This window comes from Schistocerca serialis, chromosome 12, assembly GCF_023864345.2.
Source record: "Schistocerca serialis cubense isolate TAMUIC-IGC-003099 chromosome 12, iqSchSeri2.2, whole genome shotgun sequence".
In the NCBI taxonomy this organism is placed as follows: domain Eukaryota; kingdom Metazoa; phylum Arthropoda; class Insecta; order Orthoptera; family Acrididae; genus Schistocerca; species Schistocerca serialis.
In genome coordinates, this window is record NC_064649.1 from 33925280 (window position 1) to 33945047 (window position 19768).

At 45.5% G+C, this 19768-nt stretch overlaps 1 protein-coding gene and 1 non-coding gene across 2 annotated transcripts in view; both read right to left on the reverse strand.

Annotated features, from left to right (window-relative positions):
• The window catches only part of LOC126428322 (carbonic anhydrase 2-like), a 216424-nt gene that overhangs the window by 84579 nt on the left and 112077 nt on the right, over positions 1-19768 (reverse strand). The gene's annotated exons all lie outside the window — the stretch shown is intronic.
• Positions 10693-10766, reverse strand: Trnat-ugu (transfer RNA threonine (anticodon UGU)). Its single transcript has one exon. It is a non-coding gene; the product is annotated as a tRNA-Thr (tRNA).

Sequence of the window (19768 nt, forward strand, 5' to 3'; positions counted from 1 at the left end):
ATGACGTGCTACAGACGCCAAATTTAACCGACAGGAAGAAGATGCTGTGATATGCAAATGATTAGTTTTTCAGAGCATTCACACAAGGTTGGCGCCGGTGGGGACTCCTACAACGTGCTGACATGAGGAAAGTTTCCAACCGATTTCTCATACAAAAATAGCAGTTGAACGGCGTTGCCTGGTGAAACGTTGTTGTGATGCCTCGTGTACCGAGGAGAAATGCGTACCATCACGTTTCCGACTTCAATATCGGTCGGATTGCAGCCTATCGCGATTGCGGTTTATCGCATCGCAACATTGCTGGTCGCGTTGGTCGAGATCCAATGACTGTTAGCAGAATATGGAATCGGTGGGTTCAGGAGGGTAATACGGAACGCCGTGCTGCATCCCAACGGCCTCGTATCACTAGTAGTCGAGATGACAGGCATCTTATCCGCATGGCTGTAACTGATAGTGAAGCCACGTCTCGATCCCTGAGTCAACAGATGGGGACGTTTGCAAGACAACAACCATCTGCACGAACAGTTCGACGACGTTTGCAGCAGAGTGGACTATCAGCTCGGAGACCGTGGCTGCGGTTACCCTTGACGCTGCATCACAGACAGGAGCGCCTGCGATGGTGTACTCAACGACGAACCTGGGTGCACGAATGGCAAAACGTCATTTTTTCGGATGAACCCAGGTTCTGTTTACAGCATCATGATGGTCGCATCCGTGTTTGGCGACGTCGCGGTGAACGCACATTGGAAGCGTGTATTCGACATCGCCATACTGGCGTATCACACGGCGTGATGGTATGGGGTGCCATTGGTTGCATTTCTCTGTCACCTCTTGTTCGCATTGACGCCACTTTGAACGGTGGACGTTACATTTCGGAGGTGGCTCTACCCTTCATTCGATCCCTGCGAAACCCTACATTTCAGCAGGATAATGCACGACCGCATGTTGCAGGTCCTGTACGGGCCTTTCTGGGAACAGAAAATGTTCGACTGGTGGCCGAGCAACTGGCTCGTCACAATACGCCAGTCACTACTCTTGATGAACTGTGGTATCGTATTGAAGCTGCATGGGCAGCTGTACCTGTACACGCCATCCAAGCTTTGTTTGACTCAATGCCCAGGCGTATCAAGGCCGTTATTACGGCCAGAGGTGGTTGTTCTGGGTACTGATTTCTCAGGATCTATGCACCCAAATTGCGTGAAAATGCAATCACATGTCAGTTGTAGTATAATATATTTGTCCAATGAATACCCGTTTATCATCTGCAATTCTTCTTGGTGTTGCAATTTTTTGGCCAGTAGTGTAGCTTTTCGACTTATCTGGCCAATTCAAAGACATTTAATACAAAAATCTGGACATATTTGCGCATTTTTACTTGTATTACTATGCATGTCATGTAATACAAGGCAACCACTTTCAGAAAGTTTATGCCACCCGAAAACTTTTTTAGCTGGGAAATGAACGCTCTCCAACCATATGATGTTATGCTATGCATGGTATTTCAGAAGTGCTGGTCAATATTCAGTGATATGACAGGAATGATCATTCGAAACGAAGAGGTCAAGTAAACCTGGGCTCTAAAACGCGTATTTAAGAGCTATGAACAATTCTTGATCTTCGATACTGTGAAACAAGTCTCTTCTACTGCAAGCTCTTTGCTTTCCATATCTTAGGAAGTGGTAGTGCGGACCAAAACAAGAAAAAATGTGCAGTAAACATGTGCTCTAAAATGCATACGTTACGAACTATGAGCACTTTGTCATCTTCGCTACTTTGAAACATAACTCTTCTGATGAACAAATGTTAATAAGTTTTAACGTATGCAATTTACAGGACAGGTTTACTGGATATTTTTTTCTTGTTTTGGTCCATACTAGTACGTCCCAAAGTATGGAATGCAAAGAGCTTGCAGTAGATTTGTTTCACAGTGTCGAAGATCAAGAGTTGCCCGTAGCTCTTAAGGCAGGCGTTTTAGAGCCCATGCTTACTTCACTTGCTTGTTTCGAATGATCACTCCTCTCATACCCCAGAATATTGACACTCACTTCTGAAACCCCCTGTACGTTGTTTACTACAGCTGGCGAATATGGCTATCACACGTACGCTCTTCAACCATATTACACGAGGGTTGAATGAAAGTAATGCCTCCACTTTCGCTAATTGGGTTTGGATGGGAATATTTTAATAAATCCAACACAGAAATAATCCTTAGAACGTGATCTTTAATTACCAATATTCACTTTTCCACATAATCACCAAGCAATTGGATACATTTCTGCCAACGATGAACAACTTTCCTGACGTCGTCACGGAAGAAGTCGACACACTGTTTCCACAACCACAGTCTCACAGTTCTCTCAACGTCTTCATCAGAAGCATAATGATATCCCCGCAGATCGTCTTTCATTATCGGAATAGGGAAAGACGTCACCTTCATTCTCGTAACACGAGAGGAGTTCCTGGCAAGTTTCAATTCTGTGCTCCTTCATTTCAGGAGTCAGCATCCGGAGTACCCATCGTGCACAGATCTTCCAGTAGACAAGTAAAACAATACTGCGACCCGCACGTTCTTGTGAAATGCCCATTGTGCTTGCAGTTTCTCTCTGAGTGATACGACGATCTTCCTGAATCAATCTGTCAACATTTTGCTTGTGAAACTCGGTGGCTGCTGTCACACGACGTCCAACTCTTCGTTTGTCACGCAGGTCAGATGTTCCCGCCTCAACATCTTTAAACTTACGACGTATAGTACTCACATCAACACAATCACCGCACTCTGCTTTAATTCTCTGATGAATCTCCTGTGGGGTGACACCTTCTGCTTTCAAGAATTCAATGACTGCACGTTGCTTCAATCGCATTGACCGACCGTCTGTGCAGGGTTCCATACTTTGCACTGAAACAACACAACCTTTCAGTGCTAAGGCTTCCCGCCAACTCCCCCTCTCTCACCACCCTCTCTCCCTCCCTTCCCCTCTCCCTCCCACCTTCGAAACCGCGATTCTGTTCAGGATCTTTTCATACATATTTGTCTCAGCGCTTCCGCGCTGTAATGATTATTCTGGGATAAATGTTCCACATTCTTTTCACGGCCAAATATTCATTTTTTTTTACTGCTCGTGTAGTTTCTAATCATTCTCCTGTAGTATCTGGTAAGCAGTAATATATTTTCATGTTTCTTACCTTTTGTATTACGTAGAAGGTTGAGAAAGGAATTGAGATAGGGTTACAGCCTATCCAAAAAATGGTTCAAATGGCTCTATGCACTATGGAACTTAGCATCTGGGGTCATCAGTCCCCTAGACTTAGAACTACTTAAGCCTAACTAACATAAGGACATCACACACATCCATGCCCGAGGCAGGATTCGAACCTGCGACCGTAGCAGCAGCGTGGTTCCGGACTGAAGCACCTAGAACCGCTCGGCCACAAATGCCTTCACAGCATATGCCCAGCGTTATTCAATATGTACGTTAAGGAGACTGTAAAGGAACTTGAGGCGAAATTTGGAAATGTAATTGAAGTTACGGGAGAAGCAAAAAACTGTGAAGTTTGTCGATCACATCGTAACTCTCTCAGAGACGGGAAAGAACTTCAAAGACCAAGTGAAGGGAAGTGAAATGGCTCTGAGCACTATGGGACTTAACATCTGTGGTCATCAGTCCCTAGAACTTACAATTACTTAAACCTAACTAACCTAAGGACATCACACACATCCATGCCCGAGGCAGGATTCGAACCTGCGACCGTAGCGGTCACGCAGTTCCAGACTGAAGCGTCTAGAAGCGCACGCCCACAGCGGCCGGCTCTCAAGTCAAGGGAGTGGACAGTGTCTCGAAAAGAAATTATAAGATCAACATCAAAAGAAAGTAAAAGAAGGTTAATGGATTCAAATCGAATTAATTCATTACATAAATGTTTTGTTCCATTCTCGAAACAGATTCTTTAAAAGATCGGTTTTCTTATTGACTGACCTTTGTATTAGTATTTGCAGTATCGCTACTTACAAGCTTCACGGACAGCAGTTGTGGTCTGATAGTGCAGAAAGCGCTCGAGAACTCACCTGAAACACAAAAACGAAATATTGGTCAGCATATTTAAGAAGTCGCTCATTCACCAAACGCTGTTCTCTATGGCTATACTAAAAATGTCACATGCGGAAATTTTTAGTGAATTCTGACAAGTCTTACAATGTTGCTTTTCAACACAGTTCAAATTAACCCTCTAACGGTAAGGTGAAGTTTCCTGACATAAACGGTAAGGTGGGGTTGGATCAGACCCCACCCTCCAAATATCGATTTTTCGGGGTAAAATAAAAAATGAATAATGAGAAAAAGTTTTATTATAAATTAAACACATATAATATTTGTTATAACAACAAGTCTTTTTTATTTTTATAGTCAATAAGTAAGAATATAAAGTACTTTGTAAAAAATAGGAACTTGATTACAAAAAATACCTTAATAGTAATATTCTCTATAAAATTATTGAAAACATAGTAAAAATCGGTAGATTCAGTCATCAACTAAGAACTTGAGTGCTTTAGAAATTCTAAAGATAGGAACTAAATGAGAAACGTCTCTTACTAACTGTAGAAAATAATTATATTGTCAGTAGTTTCGAAATATAAAGTTCTCAATAATAAATGTCTTTGTACACATAATGTATAGGAACAAGCAATAAATGTATGATGTTATCCTGGAAACGATCACATACAGCCCTGAAAATACCTATTTGGCACAATTTATCACATCTCAGTTTCTTTACAGCCATGGCATATAATAACTTTATGCTCCCCACGTATAGAACGATTACACTTACTACAAGAAGCATTCCCCTTCCTATCTTTTAATCTGTCACAAAAATCACATCTTCTTTTCTTTAGTGGCTGTGCTTGGATAGGCTTGTCTCATTCGGTTGGTTCTTTTTCCAATAGTTTTCCAATAGAAGAACGAAGCTCACGGGGAAGATGTGTGTTATTCAACCTCTTTTCCATAAGAGATTTTGTCAAAGAGAGCGCAAGATTTTTGAGAAATGATATTCTCGCGTCATTTGAAAAGCTGTAAATTTTGCTATTGCTTTTGTAAATGATAAAACTATTTATAGCAGCGATGTCTAAAATAGCATAGAAGTACCGCATGGGCCATCTTCTCGATTTTCTTTTTGTGGTCCTGGTGTGCAAAGCATATCTAATACATCGACCCCTCCTTTAGTTAGACTGTAGAACTCCACAATTTCAGGCTTATTTGATTTTTCATTTATCCCTCCAGAGAAGTGCATAGACGATATCAGTAAAACTTTTTTATTTTTCTTTGGGGTAAATGACGCCAAAGTTTTGTCGTCTTGATACATAAATGTTGAAGAGCCTACTGGAGCGGAAAGCAGCATTGACGGTGGTATTTGCGGTTTGTTCCTCCTCAATGTACCTACAAATGTGAGTTTCTTTTGGAGGGGGGCATCAGTCACCTCCAGTCAGGAGAACCAACTGTCCGCTGTAATGTTTCTATAAGAACCCCTGATAGATTCCGTCAGGCGCAAACCATACTGGGCAGGTAAAAACAGATCTCCAGGTCTTCTCTTTATTCTTTGTCCTTGCCAGTGTCTGGAATGCCACGGAAAAAATAGAATGTCCTTGCATCGCATAGTGACATTATTTTCAACCCATATTTGTCGGGTTTCCATAGTTTCACAAGGAGTCCTCAGAAATCCGTTCGCCGTGCGGCTCGACAGCTCATCACGTCCCCGATGTCCGTCTGGCGTGTGTTGCGTCGACGTTGACGCATGAAACCGTGCGAAATTCAGCTACTGCTCTTTGTGAAGATTACAAACAAAAACGTGTGTATTTCTGTAATTTCGTTCTTGACAAGATGGAGGATGACAATTTTCTTACACTATTAGTGACCAGGCAACATTCTATTTAAATGGAAAGCGTCATAATGTGAGAATGTGGGGTACAGAACTTCCACATGAAGTTGTACAACGTGAGAGGGACTCTCCAAACTGTGAGGTGTTTCGTGCAGTTTCGCGAGAAAAGGTGTGTGGGCCATTTTCTTTGCTGAGGACACTGTTATAGGAAGCAGATATCTCAATATTCTTGAGAACTTTCTTTTACCACACTTTCGAACGACATCATTCACCAACAGGATGGGGCACTGCCACTCTAACATCTGGAAGTCCGGGATTTTTTTAAGTCAAAGGACTACTGAACGATGGATCGGTCGCACTGAACCAAATGATTCATCCTTACGCAACTGGCCTCCAAGGTCACCGGATGTGACTGTATGTCATTATTTCTTGTGGGGGGATTATAAAAGACACGGTTTATGTAGCTCCGTTACCAACAACAATGAACGAAGTGAGACATGGCATAACAGCAGCTGTGGAAGCTGTAACTCAAGACATGCTCGCTGCAGTGTGGGAACAATTTGAATACGCACAGACATATGCCGTGCATCTCAAAGGGGGCGTATTGAGCACCTATGAAAAGGTACGAAAGAAACCTTTTGTGTGACCCGTTCATTGAAAAACAAAATTCGTTGTATATGTTTATAGGTTTCAGAAATATGGACGAGTCAAATCGAATAATTCTTTTTATTATCTGTCAAATGTCATATAAATTAAATAATATGACCAGTTTCACAAGCTGCTACATCGTCGCGAAAAAAACACAGTGACCCGTATATATACACTCCTGGAAATTGAAATAAGAACACCGTGAATTCATTGTCCCAGGAAGGGGAAACTTTATTGACACATTCCTGGGGTCAGATACATCACATGATCATACTGACAGAACCACAGGCACATAGACACAGGCAACAGAGCATGCACAATGTCGGCACTAGTACAGTGTATATCCACCTTTCGCAGCAATGCAGGCTGCTATTCTCCCATGGAGACGATCGTAGAGATGCTGGATGTAGTCCTGTGGAACGGCTTGCCATGCCATTTCCACCTGGCGCCTCAGTTGGAGCAGCGTTCGTGCTGGACGTGCAGACCGCGTGAGACGACGCTTCATCCAGTCCCAAACATGCTCAATGGGGGACAGATCCGGAGATCTTGCTGGCCAGGGTAGTTGACTTACACCTTCTAGAGCACGTTGGGTGGCACGGGATATATGCGGACGTGCATTGTCCTGTTGGAACAGCAAGTTCCCTTGCCGGTCTAGGAATGGTAGAACGATGGGTTCGATGACGGTTTGGATGTACCGTGCACTATTCAGTGTCCCCTCGACGATCACCAGTGGTGTACGGCCAGTGTAGGAGATCGCTCCCCACACCATGATGCCGGGTGTTGGCCCTGTGTGCCTCGGTCGTATGCAGTCCTGATTGTGGCGCTCACCTGCACGGCGCCAAACACGCATACGACCATCATTGGCACCAAGGCAGAAGCGACTCTCATCGCTGAAGACGACACGTCTCCATTCGTCCCTCCATTCACGCCTGTCGCGACACCACTGGAGGCGGGCTGCACGATGTTGGGGCGTGAGCGGAAGACGGCCTAACGGTGTGAGGGACCGTAGCCCAGCTTCATGGAGACGGTTGTGAATGGTCCTCGCCGATACCCCAGGAGCAACAGTGTCCCTAATATGCTGGGAAGTGGCGGTGCGGTCCCCTACGGCACTGCGTAGGATCCTACGGTCTTGGCGTGCATCCGTGCGTCGCTGCGGTCCGGTCCCAGGTCGACGGGCACGTGCACCTTCCGCCGACTACTGGCGACAACATCGATGTACTGTGGAGACCTCACGCCCCACGTGTTCAGCAATTCGGCGGTACGTCCACCCGGCCTCCCGCATGCCCACTATACGCCCTCGCTCAAAGTCCGTCAACTGCACATACGGTTCACGTCCACGCTGTCGCGGCATGCTACCAGTGTTAAAGACTGCGATGGAGCTCCGTATGCCACGGCAAACTGGCTGACACTGACGGCGGCGGTGCACAAATGCTGCGCAACTAGCGCCATTCGACGGCCAACACCGCGGTTCCTGGTGTGTCCGCTGTGCCGTGCGTGTGATCATTGCTTGTACAGTCCTCTCGCAGTGCCCGGAGCAAGTATGGTGGGTCTGACACACCGGTGTCAATGTGTTCTTTTTTCCATTTCCAGGAGTGTAATAAGTTTCCTTTAATTTACGTTCAAAAATGGTTCAAATGGCTCTGAGCACTATGGGACTCAACTGCTGTGGTCATCAGTCCCCTAGAACTTAGAACTAATTAAACCTAACTAACCTAAGGACATCACACACATCCATGCCCGAGGCAGGATTCGAACCTGCGACTGTAGCAGCAGCGCGGCTCCGGACTGGAGCGCCTAGAACCGCACGACCATTTAATTTACGTCTATGGTCACAATCTTTGCTGTTTAACATCCAACGAATATGGTTTAACAGCAAAGATTGTGACCATAGACGTAAATTAAAGGACACTTAATATGACCAGTGATGAAAAAATACATTACTAATTAACTTTGTGAGGGAGTCGAACCGTCGCCTCTTATACGTTTTTCTTCAGCAAAATATAACATATTCTTCCATTTTTTTCAATAATCTTTATTGAACAAACTAACAGTACATATATACACTATGCAAGAGTTCTTAAAGGTACAATTTAAACATATACAAATGACAGTTAAACAAAAAATATTAGAAAAACATTAAATACAACAAAATATAAAATATTCTGTCTTCATCCTTTTTTAAATTTATTTTTTGGTCGATGCCTGAGAACGTGGATAAGGGTGTTGCACCATGTGACAGGTAGGCATGGCACACTCCAACTTTGAGGGGGGTCAAGGAAGACGCTGCGGAGATAACCGGCAAAAGTTTGTCGGTAAGATGGTTTTCGGGTGACGGTGCTATGCGCGGTCACGGACTGTATGCGGACCACTCTGAGAGAGATATTCTAAAGCCTGTCCTCGAAACCAGATTAGGGTATGGTGCTTAGCAAGAGGGTAGTGAAATGTCTGCGGCAACAACAAGAAATCCGGGATTACCGTCGTTGGCGGGGCACGGAGGTAAAAGCCCACGATTCGTTGGATGAGGAGCCATACGTTTCGTTTCAGGGGCCACGTAAGACGGTGCTCGTCGGTGTCTTCGAGCTGACAGTCAGGGCAGAGTGGGGAGGTGGCCAGTCCTATGCGATAAAGTCGACTATTAGTCGGGAATTTGCCATAGACTAAAACATACCAGAGTGCAGCCACAGACGACGGTAAAAAGGGTGCATGCGCCAGTTAATGTCAGGGTGCTGTAGCACCATGGGGTCTCAAGGGTTGGACAGCATAAACAAACGACTATAATCTTTTGTACGGGGAGGACGGGTGACTGGAAGATCGGCCCGAACGTAGCTGAGTTCTATGAAACAACTGGCTACGTGGTAATACGTTCGTCCTACGAAGTTCAAACGCTTATCACTTGCGCACCATGAACTCTGCACTTGGCCACCTACGCACAGAGACATAAGCCCCGCAATAGACGCGTAAAACTCTTCTTGCGATTATCTCGGAATTGTCAGAGTAGTGCACGTTACTACTTGCACGTTATTTTGTTTTGATGGCCCACTAAAGGCGCACAAAGTTTGAAGTAAATCTGAGATTCCAACGCCGCTGTCTCTTTTTCTAAGGTTACACTGCGGACGAACGATTGGCACAAGTGACATTCCGCGGAAGTATTTGCTGTGATTACATAAAAGGTGTCGATCGGCAATACGAAAGAAAAAATTCTCGGTGATTTTAGTAGTATGTACATTAGGCCGCGTCTGACGCATCTTTCTTCAAATGTTCAAATGTGTGTGAAATTTTATGGGACTTAACTGCTAAGGTCATCAGTCCCTAAGCTTACACACTACTTAACCTAGATTATCCTAAGGACAAACACACACACCCATGCCCGAGGGAGGACTCGAGCCTTCGCAGGGACCAGCCACACAGTCCATAACTGCAGCGCCTCAGACCACTCGGTTAATCCAGCTTGACGCATGTTTAAGTGCCTAACGTTTCGCCTCTTATTGCTGGAGAAGTCTTCGGGGATTACAAAGAAATCGAACAAGCTAGACTTGCTCGTTTGATCTGAAAATTCATGTAAGCAAAAACGCTCGCGTGATCATCGGTGGGTGTTGGTTAGTCATTACGGGACGCGGTGAAGTGAGAGGGCCGCTGAAGAAGTGGATGAGGAGGAGGCGATGTTTTATGCATGCAGCGAGCAGCGGCGGCCCCATTGTGATTCGCGCTGCGCTGCCGGCGTCCTGCGTCGGTATGCGTGGCGCTGGCTGCCTCGCCGTGCCCTCGGCACAATGCCGCCCCGGTCAGGGCTCGCCAGTTGGGTTTCGCGGCCGGGTTTTGTCTTGATTCCGGGCAGGCGTCGGCGCGGCTTCGCTCACACAGAACAGACTGTCCGCCGGGCGCATCGCAAACACGGACGGCTGGACGCCGCTGGAGGAGGCGACTCCAGACCGGGAGCACGCTTCCAGGCGCAGGCACGTGCGCCCCGCGCAGCAGTAACGGCAAACCGAAATACCCTGAAGAGCCAAAGAAACTGGCCCACCTGCCTAATATCGTATAGGGACCAGGCGAACGGGCAGAAGTGACGCAGCACGACATGGAATGCTCTCGACTGATGATTGAAGTGAAATGATAATCAAATCAAGACCATAAGTATTTGGCAGGCGTTGATATACATCAACGGGGACATTTGAAAATGTGTGCCCTGACCGGGACTCGAACCCGGGTCTCCTGCTTACATGGCAGACGCTCTGTCCATCTGAGCCACCGAGGGCACAGAGGATAGTGCGACTGCGGGGATTTATCCCTTGTACGCCCCCTGTGAGACCCACATTCCCAACTTAATCTTCGTTGAGCCATTATGGATCGTGGGACGACGGCCGTTCCCAACTTAACGTCCACACACTACATTCGTAGTGCCCCTGCCCATTACATTCATTACTCACGGCAGACAATCTTGCCGAGTCCCGTAAGAGTTCGGGCAATGTGTGTGCATCCAGCTCAGAAGAAGAAGGTCAATGGTCGGTTAGCCTTAACTATATGAAGATGGTATCTGTTCTTTCGGACATGTCCGAAGTAGTGCTGGAGGTAATTGACACCACGAATCCTAAAGGGCTGTCCATAAATACGTAAGAGTACAAGGGGGTGGAGACCTGAACACCACCTTGCAAAGTATCCCAGATATGCTCGATATCGTTCATGTCTGGCGAGTTTGGTGGCCAGTGGAAGTGTTTAAACTCACAAGAGTGTTCCTGGAGCCACTTTGTAACAATTCTGGACGTGTGCAATGTCGCCCAAGTACGACAGAATGCACAATGGACATGAATGGTTCAAATGGCTCTGAGCACTATGGGACTTAACATCTGAGGTCATCAGTCCCCTAGACTTAGAACTACTTAGACCTAACTAACCTAAGGACATCACACACATCCATGCCCGAGGCAGGATTCGAACCTGCGACCGTAGCAGCAGCGCGGTTCCGGACTTAAACGCCTAGAACCGCTCGGCCACAACGGCCGGCAGGACATGAATGGATACAGTGGTCAGCCAGGATGGTTATGTACGTGTCACTTGTCAGAGTCGTATCTGGATGTATCAGGGGTCTATATCAATAGATTTTTGGACAACATGGTTGTGGAGATGAAGCAGCGATTAGTATGATTAATCAATTATTGAAAAGCAGTCTTAATCGCATTTATTATTATAATACCGCCAACCGGTTTCAACCCGACGTAGGGGTCATCTGGGCGTTCACACCAATGGTCGACTGCTGGTTGTGTCACTCCTGTCTACATAACGGCAGGAAACTAGATAGTGTGGATTTCTGTAATTTCGTAGCCGGCCGGAGTGGTCGTGCGGTTCTAGGCGCTACAGTCTGGAGCCGAGCGACCGCTACGGTCGCAGGTTCGAATCCTGGCTCGGGCATGGATGTGTGTGATGTCCTTAGGTTAGTTAGGTTTAATTAGCTCTACGTTCTAGGCGACTGATGTTCTCAGAAGTTAAGTCGCATAGTGCTCAGAGCCATTTTGTAATTTCGTTCTTGACAAGATGGAGCATGACAGTTTTCTTATACTCTTAATGTTTAGTGACGAGGCAACATTCCATTTAAATGGAAAGGTGAAGCGTCATAATGTGAGAATGTGAGGTACGGAACGACCACATGAAGTTGTACAATATGAGAAGGACTCTCCAAAATTTAAGATGTTTCGTGCAGTTTCGCGAGAAAAGGTGTGTGTCGACCATTTTTCTTTGCCGAGAACACTGTCATAGGAAGGAGATATCTCGATGTTTTGAGAACTTTCTTTCCCCACAGTTGGAAACTGATATGAAAGACTTCGTTCATCAACAGGAAAAGATAGTTTCCTGCCGTTATGTAGACAGGAGTGACACCACCAACAGTCTACCAGTGGTGTAAACGCCCAGAAGATGACCCCTAAGTCGGGTTGAAACCGGTTGGCAGTACAATTATAATAAATGCGATTAAGACTTTTTTGAATAATTGCTCCTATATCACTCCAACTGCACACGCCCCACATCCTTACAGAACTTCCACCAGCTTGAACAGTCCCCTTCTGATATTCAGGGAACATAGATTCATGAGGTAATCTCCAAACTCATACATGTCCATCAGCTCGATACAACTTGAAACGAGACTCGTCCAACCAGGCAAGACGTTTCCGGTCATCAACAGTCCAATGTCGGTGTTGACGGGCCCAGGCGAGGTGTAAAGCTTTGTGTCGTGCAGTCATCATGAGTAAACGAGTGGGCCTTCGGCTCTGAAACCCCATATCGATGATGCTTCATTGAATGGTTCGCATGCTGTCATTTGCTGACGGCCCAGCGTTGAAATCTGTGAAATTTACACTTCTGTCACGTTGAATGATTCTCTTCGGTCATCGGCCGGCTGCTGTGGCCGAGCGGTTCTAGGCGCTTCAGTCCGAAACCACACGGCTGCTACGGTCGCAACTCGAATCCTGCCTCGGTCATGGATGTGTGTGTGATGTCCTTAGGTTAGTTAGGTTTAAGTGGTTCTAAGTCTAGGGGACGGATGACCTCAGATATTAAGTCCCATAGAGCTTAGAGCCATTTGAACCATTTCTTCAGTCATCGTTGGTCCCGTTCTTGCAGGATCATTTCTGGCTGCAGCGATGTCAGAGATATGATGTTTCACCAGATTCCTGATATTCATGGACACTCGTGAATGGTCGTACGGGAAAAACCCCACTTCATCGCCACCTCGGAGATGCTGTGTCCCATCGCTCGTGCGCCATGACACCACGTTCACAATCACTTAAATCTTGATAAGCTGCCACTGTAGCAACAGTAACCTATCTAACAACTGCGCCAGACACCTGTTGTCTTATACAGGGTGTTACAAAAAGGTACGGCTAAACTTTCAGGAAACATTCCTCACACACAAGTAAAGAAAAGATGTTATGTGGACATGTGTCCGGAAACGCTTAATTTCCATGTTAGAGCTCATTTTAGTTTCGTCAGTATGTGCTGTACTTCCTCGATTCACCGCCAGTTGGCCCAATTGAAGGAAGGTAACGTTGACTTCGGTGCTTGTGTTGACATGCGACTCATTGCTCTACAGTACTAGCATCAAGCACATCTGTACCTAGCATCAAGAGGCTAGTGTTCATCACGAACGTGGATTTGCAGTCAGTGCAATGTTTACAAATGCGGAGTTGGCAGATGCCCATTTGATGTATGGATTAGCACGGAGCAAAAGCCATGGCGCGGTACGTTTGTATCGAGACAGATTTCCAGAACGAGGATGTCCCGACAGGAAGACGTTCGAAGCAATTGATCGGCGTCTTAGGGAGCACGGAACATTTCAACCTATGACTCGCGACTGGGGAAGACCTAGAACGACGAGGACACCTGCAATGGACGAGGCAATTCTTCGTACAGTTGACGATAACCCTAATGTCAGCGTCAGAGAAGTTGCTGCTGTACAAGGTAACGTTGACCACGTCACTGTATGGAGAGTGCTACGGGAGAACCAGTTGTTTCCGTACCGTGTACAGCGTGTGCAGGCACTATCAGCAGCTGATTGGCCTCCACGGCTACACTTCTGCGAATGGTTCGTCCAACAATGTGGCAATCCTCATTTCAGTGCAAATGTTCTCTTTACGGATGAGACTTCATTCCAACGTGGTCAAATTGTAAATTTTCACAATCAACATGTGTGGGCTGACGAGAATCTGCACACAATTGTGCAATCACGTCATCAACACAGATTTGCTGTGAACGATTGCGCAGGCATTGTTGGTGATGTCTCGATTGGGCCCCATGTCCTTCCACCTACGCTCAATGGAGCATGTTATCATGATTTCATACGGGATACTCTACCTGTGCTACTAGAACATGTGCCTTTACAAGTACGACACAACATGTGGTTCATGCACGGTGGAGATCCTGCACATTTCAGTCGAAGTGTTCGTACGCTTCTCAACAACACTTCGGTGACCGATGGATTGGTAGAGGTGGACCAATTCCATGGCCTCCACGCTCTCCTGACCTCCACCCTCTTGACTTTCATTTATGGGGGCATTTGAAAGCTCTTGTCTACGCAACCCCGGTACCAAATGTAGAGACTCTTCGTGCTCGTAATGTGGACGGCTGTGATACAATACGCCATTCTCCAGGGCTGCATCAGCGCATCAGGGATTCCATGCGACAGAGGTTGGATGCATGTATCCTCGCTAACGGAGGACATTTTGAACATTTCCTGTAACAAAGTGTTTGAAGTCACGCTGGTACATTCTGGTTCTGTGTGTTTTCATTCCATGATTAATGTGATTTGAAGAGAAGTAACAAAATAAGCTCTAACATGGAAAGTAAGCGTTTCCGGACACATGTCCACATAACATATTTTCTTTGTTTGTGTGTGAGGAATGTTTCCTGAAAGTTTGTCCGTACCTTTTTGTAACACGCTGTATAGGCGTTGCCGATCACTGCGCCGTATTCTGCCTGTTTACATATCTGTGTGTTTGAATACACATGCCTATACCAGTTTCGTCTGGTGCTTCAGTGTGTAAGCTCGCGCACGGTACGGTGACCGACGCACAGCGACCGGATTTCGTCCAGACGTTTGGGCCGATCAGCGATGACAGAATGGAAGCGTACACCCTGCAGCCGTTCTCATACGATTTTACAGAAATTATTAGGTAAAAACATCGCATTTTTGCTTTATTTATTGCGTTATATGTCAGGTTCATGATGATGAGCCCATCATTTCGTTGTCATAGTTATTGTGATACTTACGTGAAAGCAAGACACTACGCGAAATTCGGGAAAGTGGGCAGTGAAAAATGGAGGTCGCTATGATTTTGCGTTTCGAGCATATTACATAACATGTTGCACTCTCCCCGATGTTATTCAATCTGTATACTGAGCAAGCAGTAAAGTAAACAAAAGAAAAATTCGGAATAGGTATTAAAATCCATGGAGAAGAAATGAAAACTTTCAGATTCGCCGATGATATTGTAATTCTGTCAGAGATAGCAAAGGACCTGGAAGAGCAGCCGAACGGAATGGAGAGTGTCTTGAAAGGAGGATATAAGATGAACATCAACAAAAGCAAAACGAGGATAATGGAATGTACTCGAATTAAATCGGGTGATGCTGCGGGAATTAGATTAGGAAATGAGAGGCTTAAAGTTGTAAATGAGTTTTGCTACTTGGAGGAGCAAAATAACTGATGATGGTCGAAGTAGAGAGGATATGAAATGTAGACTGGCAATGGTAAGGAAAGCGTTCTGAAGAAGAGAAATTTGTTAACATCTAGATTTAAGTGTAAGGAAGTCGTTTCTGAAAGTATTTGTATGGAGTGTAGCCATGTATGGAAGTGAAACATGGACGATAACTAGTTTGGACAAGAAGAGAATAGAAGCATTCGAAATGTGGTGCTACAGAAGAATGGTGAAGATTAGATGGGTAGATCACATAACTAATGAGGAGGTATTGAGTAGAATTGGGGAGGAGTTTGTGGCACAACTTGACAAGAAGTGACCGGTTTTTACGGCACGTTCCGAGGCATCAAGGGATCACAAATTTAGCATTGGAGGGCAGCATGGAGGGTAAAAATCGTAGAGGGATACCAGGAGATGAATACACTAAGGAGATTCAGAAGGATGCAATAAGTACTGGGAGATGAAGAAGCTAGCGTAGGATAGAGTAGCATGGAGAGCTGCATCAAACCACTCACAGGACTGAAGGCCACAACAACAACAACAACAACGTATGAAATTAAGCAAACATGTTGAATTTGTCTTTAGACTTGGGTACAGGTATCTATCTGTCTTGAGAAAATTGATCGGTGTAGCACATTTATTCACGATCGCGCCGCGCCATTCATAAAGCAAGAGTGAAATACCACAACATTCCTCCTCTCTTAAAAGTTCTGAAATTCACAGCGTCCATTTTAGATTGCAATGCTGAAACTGTGGCACGTGACGTTGCGGTGGGGCATTCATTCAAGAGCTTGAAGCTTTTATGAAGAAATAGGCATCTGTGTAGCCAGTGAGCGTTCCTACAGCAATGAAAATTATACGTTTTGGGCCCTTACAGAAGTGAACATCAGAAATATTAGTGAGACAGCTTCTCGCAAATATTCATATATACAGCGTAGAGTCCAGCACTGATAAAGCTGGTTTACCATAAGATCAATAGATGTGGAGTATGCATACATTCTACAGTCTCACAGTGGACAAGAGTGTGCTTTAGGCCTTTAGTGTTCTCAGCGCCTCAATTATTTTAATCACATACTGCAATTTTTTCACCATTTCTGCTGCCTCATTATGGCACTTCGTACCAAAACCGGTAGCCAGCAGGCAAAATAAAATAAAAAAAATTGCGGCTACCGGCTAAACCAAGTAGTTTCTACACTTACTATGTTTATTAGAGGTTATTCTATGCTCAGACGACCAGTAAAGAGACTAACAGCTGGATTCATCTGTTCTCTTACGTAGTCAGTGAATGTATTGTCTACAATCTCCCCTAGAGTGTTTATGTCAATCGCTTTATGTGGAATACGCAGGTCTGGCGCAAGATGCGGATCCTGCTCGGAAATCCCCAGTTTCCTGCACTTGTTTTCTGCATCTCGGGACTCGATTCAGCTCATTCCGCCTCCTACGGTCGCTCCACACACTAATCCCTGTTTGCGAGCTCCAAAACAGATAACAGTCCACAGGCAGGTGCGTAATCCACCTCACTGCGGTGGCACTCCCTACGGCAACGTAACGCGACATTCTCTCTGGTGCCAACCTCCGTCTGTTGTTCTCCTACTTCGACACAATCTCTAGTTGATCGGGTTGGACGAAATGGGCTTGCATTTGTGAAATAGTAAATTAGTATCATTGTCATTTCACATCTGAAGAAGGTTCTAGAAGAACCGAAACCGGTCATGTGACTAAACATTTTTGCAATCACGACGGATTATAAGTAACAGTGTATAAAAAAGTGATTGCGCTATCCCTGCAGACAGTATGTCTCTTTTTGCAAAATAAAAATCGCTGACGTAACTGGAACTGGTAACTGCCTGGTAACTACGAACGTTTTACTCAGTTTCATACATCATATCGATGTTTTTGGAAAGCAGGCAGCTGTCATTCATTATTTAAACATTGAAACAGTGCACCAGTTACGTATTTTTTCATGCTTAGGAAGACGCGTTTTGAGAATTTTTTCTCGTTTCCAGATACTAATATACAGAAAAGTATTTTGTGTGGCGTTTGCGTATTTGTTGTTCTGCGTTTCTTACAATGTAGTCGTCTCTTTGAGGTTATCAACTGCTGTGCCACCCGTGCCTAGAAAGCCACGCACACACACGCAAACGATCACTCACGTTGTTTGTTTGTGTAATATCACGAAAAATGCATACGTAAATACTGCACTTGACAACGAGAATAAAGTCTCGAAACACGTTTTGCTCAGCTTGAAAAAATACGCGAGTGGTATATTTAAACCAGAAACATTCGAGCAACGCAAAGTGAGTGAAGATGTCAACTAGCGCTACAAGTGGCCAAACGACGAAACACGCTAAATATGGTTCTACCAAGGTGTCACGACGACCACAACAATCACTGAATTGCGCATACGCAGTAGAGACAGCTTGGAAATGGTTGTGATTGCTCACGATATCTTTATCCGAACGAACCTAGTTACTCCCATCAGGCACCGCGCCGAGCAGAACATGGCAGCGGCAGCAGACAGGGCACGAATTGTTGCAACTTTTACACGTTTACCTGTTCAAAATCCGCCCTGTGTCAACAGACTTAACTACGCATTGTTTATAAACATTACTTGACGGCCAACATCATGCCGGCATTTTACATCAGTTTCTTTTCATAAAGCGTAAATGGCGAGAAAAGTGATAAAAATGTCGTAAACGGCGACAACACGTTGATTTTGGGAACGTAAAAGCGGGGTTATACCGTATATTCATAGATATATACATCTGAGGATGCGATTAAATCATCACGAAACTGATTGTGTATGATCCTGTAATAAAGAAACTCCTAATACACTACTGGCCATTAAAATTGCTACACCAAGAAGAAATGCAGATGATAAACGGGCATTCATTGAACAAACATATTATACTAGAACTAACATGTGATTACATTTTCACGCAATTTGGATGCATAGATCCTGAGAAATCACTACCCAGAACATCCACCTCTGGCCGTAATAACGGCCTTGATACTCCCGGGCATCGAGTCAAACAGAGCCTGGATGGTGTGTACAGGTACAGCTGCCCACGCAGGTTCAACACGATACCACGGTTCATCAAGAGTAGTGACTGGCGTATTGTGACGAACCAGTTGCTCGGCTACCATTGACCAGACGTTTTCAATTGGTGAGAGATATGGAGAATGTGCTGGCCAGGCAGCAGTCAAACATTTTCTGCATCGAGAAAGGCCCGTAGAGGACCTGCAACATGCGGTCGCGCATTATCCAGCTGAAATATAGGGTTTCGCAGGGATCGACTGAAGGGTAGAGCCACGGATCGTAAAACATCTGAAATGTAACGTCCACTGTTCAAAGTGCCGTCAATGCGAACAAGAGGTGACCGAGACGTGTAACCAATGGCACCCCATACCATCACGCCGGGTGATACGCCAGTATGGCGATGACGAATACACGCTTCCAATGTGCATTCACCGCGATGTCACCAAACACGGATGCGACCATCATGATGCTGTAAACAGAACCTGGATTCATCCGAAAAAATCACGTTTTGCCATTCGTGCACCCAGGTTCGTCGTTGAGTACACCATCGCAGGCGCTCCTGTCTGTGATGCAGCGTCAAGGGTAACCGCAGCCGTGGTCTCCGAGCTGATAGTCCATGCTGCTGCAAACGTCGTCGAACTGTTCGTGCAGATGGTTGTTGTCTTGCAGACGTTCCCATCTGTTGACTCAGAGATCGAGACGTGGCTGCACGATCCGTTACAGCCATGCGGATAAGATGCCTGTCATCTCGACTGCTAGTGATACGAGGCCGTTTGGATCCAGCACGGCATTCCGTATTACCCTCCTGAACCCACCGATTCCATATTCTGCTAACAGTCATTGGACCAACGCGAGCAGCAGTGTCCCGATACGATAAACCGCAATCGCGATAGGCTACAATGTGATCTTTATCAAAGGCGGAAACGTGATGGTACGCATTTCTCCTCCTTACGCGAGGCATCACAACAACGTTTCACCAGGCAACGCAGGTCAACTGCTGTTTGTGTATGAGAAATCGGTTGGAAACTTTTCTTCA